The sequence below is a fragment of the Pelodiscus sinensis genome, chromosome 1 (assembly GCF_052426305.1).
Source record: "Pelodiscus sinensis isolate ZL-2025 chromosome 1, ASM5242630v1, whole genome shotgun sequence".
Taxonomy (NCBI): Eukaryota; Metazoa; Chordata; order Testudines; family Trionychidae; genus Pelodiscus; species Pelodiscus sinensis.
Genome location: NC_143052.1, coordinates 90128293 through 90136946, shown reverse-complemented (window position 1 = coordinate 90136946; position 8654 = coordinate 90128293).

Sequence of the window (8654 nt, the reverse complement as noted above, 5' to 3'; positions counted from 1 at the left end):
GTGAACTAGCCTGTCATCTTCCTCTGAAAAAGTACCCAGATTTTAGATTTTTTTTTAAATTCATTTGTGACAGATGTTTCACAGATATGATAGGTTCTGTCCTCCTAAGGGGGGAGAGCACTGACCCAAACAAGGGTGTAGGTTGGGGGGGGGGAGAAGTGTGAAAGCCCTCAAGGTCAGTTGGCTATATTTCTCAGGGTCTCATCCAAGCTGAGAGTAATTCACTGAAGCCCAAAGCCTCCTACCAGCACCTTTGCAGAGCAATCTACAAAAAGTGGAGCTTTCAGGAGGGAAGAAGGTACTGGCCTAGAAGAAAGAGCAGGGTTTTTTAGATACACAGCTGCTGCTGTTTTTATATTGCCATGGTGTTCAAATGCTATTCAGCTGCACAAAGGAGTGTGAGGAGAGACTTTGCTAGTCTGTCTTTATTTTGGTTGCAGAAGAGAAACCTGATTTTTTTCCCTGAAGCTTTACATAAGATTGCTGCTGTGCTTCAGTCCTGCCAGTGACTGGACCCAAATACCACTATAATGTAAATAAAACACAATTGTGTCTTCCTATGAGGAATGATAAAAATGAAAAAAAAAACCCACCAATTCTCTCTCAAACACCATGATAGGGAAGTATTGTGAAAATACTTTCTTTTGCTCTTTTAATGATTTGGCCATTTTACCTGATCCTGCCAGAGTCCCTCAGCTATAGAATGGACTTTAGTTCTAGTCTATAACATTTTTTACAGTGCCCTCATCCTGCTGCATCCCAGAAGCTTTCAGTAATGCAAGAAGGGATATGACTAACCGAAGAAGAGCTTTAACTTGAAATTTTCTGTCACCAGCAGAAGTTGAGCCCATAAAAGATATTACCTCACCCACCTTATGTCTCAAATACTCCGGGACCAACATGCCTACAACAACACTACATACTGTCTAAAGTACGGGTACTCTTGGCTCCTTACTAAAAATTTGTGTGCGGAGGATGAGAGTTTGGCTGGCTAGTTCCAGGACCAAAAGAAAGGGGAAGGGCTGTTGGGAAATCAAGAAGACCCTGAGACTGACAGTCCCCAGAGGCAATAGGAAAAGGCCAGTGGTCCGGGTCAGCCTGATTGATCTAGCAGACAGGCTAATGAGGGAGTCAAGTCAGGAGAAGGGGAGGGATCCCATCCTCCTTGTGAGCTGGAACTGCCTGAGCCAGAATGGTGCTCAGATAAAGAGAGAGTTGAGCTGAGGAGCTAAGCTATGTCAATTGGAGACAGAGAGAACCAGCCCAAGGTAGGGAGAGCAAGAGCCAGAGAAGCAGCCCAGGGAGCAGACCTGTGAGAAGAGCTGCAGCAACCAGAGCTAGAGGGGCCAGAGAAGCAGCCAGTACCAGGCCTGGAGTTAGAACTAGGTGCAGTGAGCAGCTGGGGAAGGTGATGGGGGACCCCAGGCAATTGGCCCAGTACAGGGAGATGTCCCCAGCCAAGAGGCCTCACAGATTTGAAAGGGGATCCTTACCCCAACAGCAGAGGCTGATTCTGGGAAGAAGTCCTGCCACCTAGTGCCTGAAGGCATGTGGCCACTGCCAGAGCAAGTGTTTGACCCACAGCATCCCTGCAGCACAGCCAGGATCTGAGAAGAAAACCTGGGATGTGTGAGGAGCAGACTGTGAACTTCCCTTACATTCCAAAGATGGCTGTTTGTGATATCCCCATGCTGTAGAGTGGGGTTATGTATTTTCCTTTAATCTTTTCCTTTTCCATATTTTTTAAATTGATTGGTGTTTAATAAATCGCATTTGCTTTGAACAGTATGCAGTGATCACGGGGTCAGGAAATGTCCAGTATGCAGAAAGCACACCAGAGTGGGGACACCCTCACCCTTATCCCAAGTGACTATGTCAAAATTGGGGATGGAGCCCCCAGGAATCCTGGACCCAGCCTTGTTGCGCTTACAAGGACTCTGACATACAGGAGCATGGCAGAGGAGCTCTCAAGGTCAAGGAGGCCTCTGGGTAAAAGAAGTGAGAGTGAGGGCTCAGATCCTTTTACTAGCTAACTCCAACAAAGTAGTGTATCAGCTAGGAAAGTTTGCCAGTTACACTAACATCTGCCATGTGTAGTTCTTTTTTTTTCCCCTCATCCTCTCCCCAAAGGGAGCACTGTGTGTGTAGTGCAATGTTTTGTTTCTTGTAAAGGTGTGGGTTTTCTTCAAAGTGCACATGCAGCTTTGTGTTTAGGGTAGAGAAGGCTAGGTGGAAGCAATACAACTTTCACTTAGTGCAGAAGATAATGAGGTCTGTGATGGTCCTTCACACCGCAAGGAGTTAATTTCATAGTCTTCACCTGGCCCCTAAGAAAGCACAAACAAGTTTTTAGCCGTGCACCCACCCGTCATTTTCAACTTGGAGGAATTTGTCTGCATTCCTGACAACTGAGATAAAACATTTGTGGGGAAATATTCACCCTTTCCATTCATTCTTCAGGAAGAGTTTCAATGCTCTTACCCATGCTATGTGAGTCTCAAAACAATCTGTTAAAGACAGAGAACACACAGGCTGGTGTTTGAACATTTGGGGCCATACATAGATACACCTTTTAATGGCATTGACATTCAGTGGAGTAGGAATGCTTGGTGGGAGAGAGTGGAAAAAGATATTTTGGGTGGTATTTTTTATAAAGGGGAAGAGTTTGCTTAAATATATGAAGTGGCATTGATGCCCCTCCCCCACCCCCCAAAGAGGAGTGCTATCCAGTGTTTCCTGTAAGCTGTGCACCTATGCAGCCTCTCAGCAGAGATTCAAATGTTACCCAGCTGATTAGCAGAGCACCCACAGCCAGGTTTTTTGTTTCTACTGATGGTGCACATTCAGACATGCCTTCATGCACATAAAAATTATTCTGTACATGGATAGAAAAGATTAGAGGGATTGTTGGTAATATCCAATCCATTTTGACTGAAAGGATGGTAGGTGCAACATATGAGCCACTGAAAGAGGGGTAGAGGAGTGGGAAGGAATAGTTTGGGCTCCAATAGTGGAAGCAGTAACACCAAAAAGCAGTGGATTTCATATATTTTTTGCAATTTGATATAGCCACAAAAACCATCCAGCTAATTTACTTTGAGACTGTAAAAGCACAGGCCTCTCCTCAGAGACATAGGAAACAGTCCAGGATTTTACAACACTGAGGAGACCACAATTTGAGGATGTGTTCAGTTCAGGACAGCTCAGTACTACTGAGCTGTTAACAAGTCGGAGGGAATTAAAATAAGAGAAACATACAAGGATAAAAGGACTGGAAAGGTTTAATTTGTGCAGAAAGCCATGTGCTGTAACCATGAGGCCTAGTTGCCCTCAAGGCCACCCATTATAGCCAGTTCATTTTTTTATTTCTTTCTGTGAGACCCACCAGAACAGCTGTGCAGCTTCATTCACTCTGTATCCACTGTAATGCAGTGGAAATGTGTTGCATAGGAGACCTATGCTCCTGCCAGGGTCCCCCCACAGTGACTTTATCCATTCACACAGAGTGTGGGTCACTGGAAATAGTGGACAACAATTGGAGAAAAGCATCCCACCCCCGCAGTGCTGGGTTGTGGCCTTCCAGCAAGGGGGAAGTTAATTCATTTCCTCTCACAAGGCTGATTACCAGGGACTGGTCAGAGACATAGATTTGGGGATGCATCAGAAACAGAAGATGGCATTGGTTCATGATGCTCCAGAACTGCTGGTGGTGCCTGTCACAGTCCACCCCCACTTTATTAAAATTGGCATATGAATATGAAAATGCATAACTTAAGAACACTTTATGCAAAACATATCATGTGACTGTCATTTTAAAGGTTGTAATCTGCAGAATTTGCATATCCTAGTTTTGTGCAAGTATCATTTTTGTATTTGAAGTTAGACATATGAAGAGTAAATCTATTTTTAATTCTAACTATGCTAATATGGGCCATTAGGGATACTTTAGAAGCTCAATGACTCAGTACTCAAACCAATGATCTGTAAATAGTCTTGTTTGTCCTATAATCCCAAACTGTGGCTGGTATTAGAAAGACATGTGGTCAGGCTAACTCATGCCTAAACCCATTTTGGATCTTATGCTTTTTCACTCAAGGTAAGAAAATTTTGAATTGAGCACAAAGAATTCATGCCTTGGGCAAAAGCGTTCATCGCTCTCCTCCCTCCTTATATCCAAACAATTTCTCCCCTCCTGCTTATATCTAAACAATAGGGACAGGCACCAGGAGACCCTCCCCTCTCCTCTGCTCTTACCACCTAAGATGTCTGCTAGAAGCATCTAAGATTCAACAGGGGAAGGATTGGGCCCAAGCTAGAAGGCTTCTTAGCTTGTGAAAGAGATTATTAGATCAACTGTTTATGGTAAGAATTTGCATGTAACAAGTTTCTTAGTGGATTAGGGTTATCTGGCATTTTTGTTTATTTTAATTTAGTAATTTACTTTGATCTGACTGTTTTCACTTGCAACCACTGAAGTCCTACCTTTTATACTTAATAAAAACAATTTTGTTTATTATCAAGCCCTGTGTAAGTAACTGTTACCTTGGAGTGGGGAGCAACCGTTGTGCATATCTCTCATTGATAAAGGGGGTGGACCTTTATGAGCTTTCTCTATGTAAAACTTTTACACAGAATAAGACTGATTTGTTTGGGGGTTTGGTCCCTTTTGGGGGTTGGTTTCCTGGGTGCTAGGTCCTTATAGCTGAGCCCTCTCAGAGCTGAGCTGGTTCAGCATCTATGTTGCTCTGCAAGGGGAGGGAAACTCCAACTCTGTGCTTTGGCGTGGAAGAGACCAGAGGTTCTGGCCCAGTAGGACAGGGTGGTGGGGAGTTCCAGAGAACAGGAAGGCAAGCATGAGGTTAGATTAGTACAACAGGGGAAAACCCCAAGGGGATTTCTGTGATCATCACAGTGCCCATCAAACAACTGGGGCAATAGGCATTGCAGGCCCTTGTTTGGGGGTAAGGCACTTCACGCTTCATTCACAGCATGGCATTGTCAGGGCTGAGTTATCTCACTTGCTCTTGCAGTATTGGTTGTCTGAGGTCAGTTGAGCAACATGGACCTGCAGTGCTTGATTATCTGTCTGAAAGCAGAGGAGTGTTTGGGCAAGTCAGGTTCTTCTAGTGGCTGCAGTGGTATTGCTGGGCTCTTTTTTGAACCTTGTTATATATCTTGGCCTTCACAACATCCTTCCACAGATTGTGTGAAGAAATACTTCCTTTTGTTTGTTTTAAATCTGCTGCCTATTAATTTCATTTGGTGACCTCTAGTTCTCATGAGAACAAGTAAATACCTTTTCCTTATTCACTTTCTCCACATCAGTCATGATTTTATAGACCTCTGACATATCTCCCCTTAGTCTTCTCTTTTCTAAGCTAAAAAGTCCCAGTGTTATTAATCTCTGCTCATATGGAAGCCATTCCATACCTCCTCATTTTTATTGCCATTTTCTGAACTTTTTTCCAGTGACAAGATATATTTTTGAGAGGAGGAGACTACATTTGCATGCAGTATTCCAGACACATCTTGGATTTAGATAGATAATAAGATATTATGTCTTATTTTCTATCCCTTTCTTAATGATTCCTAACATCCTGTTTGCTCTTTTGATTGCTACTGCACATTGAGTGGCTGTTTTCAGAGAACTATCCACAATGACTCCAAGATCTCTCCCTTGAATGGTAACAGCTAATTTAGTCCCCATAATTTATGTGTATAGTTGTGATTATGTTTTCTAATATGTATTATTATGCACTTATCAACATTAAAATTGATCTGTCACTTTGTTGCCCATTCGCCTCATTTTGTGAGATCCTTTTGAAGCTCTTCACAGTAGGCTTTGGACTTAACTATCTTGAGCAGTTTAGTATCATCTATAAATTTTGCCACTTTACAGCTTATCCCTTTCTCCAGAGCATATATGAATGTTAAATAGGATTGGTCCCAGTACAGATTCCTGGGGGACATCACTAGTTATCTCTCTCCATTCTGAAAACTGATCATTTATTCCTATCCTTTGTTTCCTGTCTTTTAACCATTTATCAGTCCATAAGAGGTCCTTCCTTCTTATCCCATGATAATTTGCTTAAGAGCCTTTGGTGAAGGATGTTGTCAAAGGCTTTCTGGAAATCTAAGTACATGATATCCACTGGATCCCCCCATCCACATGCTTGTTGACCCCTTCAAAGAATTCTAGTAGATTGGTAAGACATGATTTCCCTTTAGAGAAAACATGTTGATTTTTCCCCAACAAATTATGTTCATCTATATGTCTAAAAATTCTGTTCTTTACTATAGTTTCAACCAATTTTCCCAGTACTGAAGTTAGACTTGCGAGCTTTAATTGCCAGGATCACCTCTAGAGCCCTTTTTAAAAATTGGCTTCACATTAGCTATCCTCCAGTCATTTATTACAGAAGCTGATTTAAAGGATAGGTTACAAACCTCCGTTAGTAATTCCGCTATTTCACATTTGAGTTTTTTCAGAACTCTTGAGTGAATACCATCTGGTCCTGGTGAATTTGTTAATATTTAGATAAAGACATAAAGATGTCTTAAAAAAAACATATAAGTAATAAAGCCATTCTGAACTCATAGTAATAACCTATTTATACCTCATCACACCACTGTATATTCTTAGTGATATATAAACCGTGCTGGAGAATACATGATGGTGTGATGAGTCCATCATGTATAGCTAAAACCACACCATACCCTGGTTGCTCTGTGTGTACCACACACTGAAGAAAAACTATTTTCCAAATGTTCTAAAGAGATTTTAAAAGTTTATTTTTATTGGGATAGCTATATCTTCTATATCTATCACCACTTCTAAAGTCAGGTACATTAATTACCATTAGTCCAACCATATAGGGTTCAGGTGGAGGCATAACCATCCGTAAAATAGCTTTTCTCTATAAGAAAGTCATAATTTTAAAGGCTGATATCAAACTCTTCCAGGGGATGATTTATTTACTTAGATGTATCATATGGCTCTCACCACCCCCTCCATACATAAGCATACAAACATATGGAATAGAGATGGCCATATGGTAAATTACGGAGCCATGTGGTATATTTAACTTATCACATGGTTCCACAATTTATCATGTACCTTTGGCTGCCTCATTTTCACTCTGCCCACTTGTTCATCTTCTTCAAACTACTAGAATGCCAAACCCTTCAGCAATCTCAAACAATTGCCTTTATTTATTACAATAATCAATCTGCTATAAAAAGATTTCTTTTTTTCTCATGAACGTGACCTCTTCCCATCTCTGGTCTGAATATTGGAATGGGAAATATTCAGTTCTGGAAATTCAAGACATAGTTGCACATTCAAGGGTCTTATGACCTACCATGAGTAGAAATGAGAGATTTATACCATTGGAACAGAAATATAATCTTTTCAGGGAGATTCTGCCTTTTATTCTTCAAATACTCCTGTTCTGCCATGGGAATCTTGAAAAGTTTGGACCATTTCTGAACCTCACCTCAGAACTGTTCACCAACGATGGCTCTACCAGTAATACAAGAGTCCAGATAGCATTATTTTGAGGGTCATTGGGATATATACCGTTCAGAGGGGTAGCTGTGTTATATGTACACATACAAATATGGGAGTGTTACACATTATGTATATTTCTCTGCCAAACTGAAGTTTCCACTTCATGCATCTTATGAAGTAGGCTCCAGTCCACAAAAGCTTATGCCCAAATATAATTGTTAATCTTTAAGATGACACAGGACTAGGGTTACCAGATACATGTGATCTCAGAATGGGAGCGGGAGGGGGAGAGGGAGGGACTGGCCGAGAGGGGAGTGGGGCTGGTCAGGAGGGAGTTGGGGGCAGTGGGGCTGATGGAGGGGGGAAGGAACCAGACCGTAGGAAGCAGGGCTGGCTGGGAGGGGGTGGGAAGGAGCAGGGCTGGCCGGGGGAGATCAGGGGAAGGAACTGGCCGGCGGGGAGCAGGGCTGGCCCGGAGGGGGTCGGGAGGAACTGACCTGTAGGGAATGGGGCTGACCCAGGTACACACAGATCCCGGATGCTGCCCGTCCCGCGCACGGTCCCGGCCGGGCACAGGGGCGAGTCCGGCCCCAGGGATTTCATCGTGCCCGGGCCCCGCCTCTCTACAGCATAGCTGTGTACTTCCTGGCTGGTAGACATGCTCACGCAGTGTGCAACTACGTACTAATACTCACGATAATAGTAAAACTTACTTAATTAGAAAATACTAGACATTTGTATGTTCAGGTATTTTCTCAATTTGTTTCCCGGACAGAAAGCTCAAATACCGGACTGTCCGGTTCAAAACTGGACCCTGGCAACCCTACACAGGATTCCTTGTTGTTCTGGGGATTTATAAGCCTCTCCACCACAACAAGGTAACAGTCCAAAGAGAGCATCTGGAATGGTACCAGCAGTGCTGCATTAATAAGATTCTCCATCTGAGAAGGGAAGATTGTCGCACCTCTGCCAGCATTCTCTCTGCAGCCAGTATCATCTGTGTTGAAGTGAAGATTATGAAACAACATCTTTGCTGGGCTGGCCATTGTGTGTGGGTAGTTGATACTCATCTTATGAAGCAAGTCCTCTTTTCTTGACAGAGCCATGGTATGAGGATTTGTAGGGTACATTCCTTCAGAAGGGA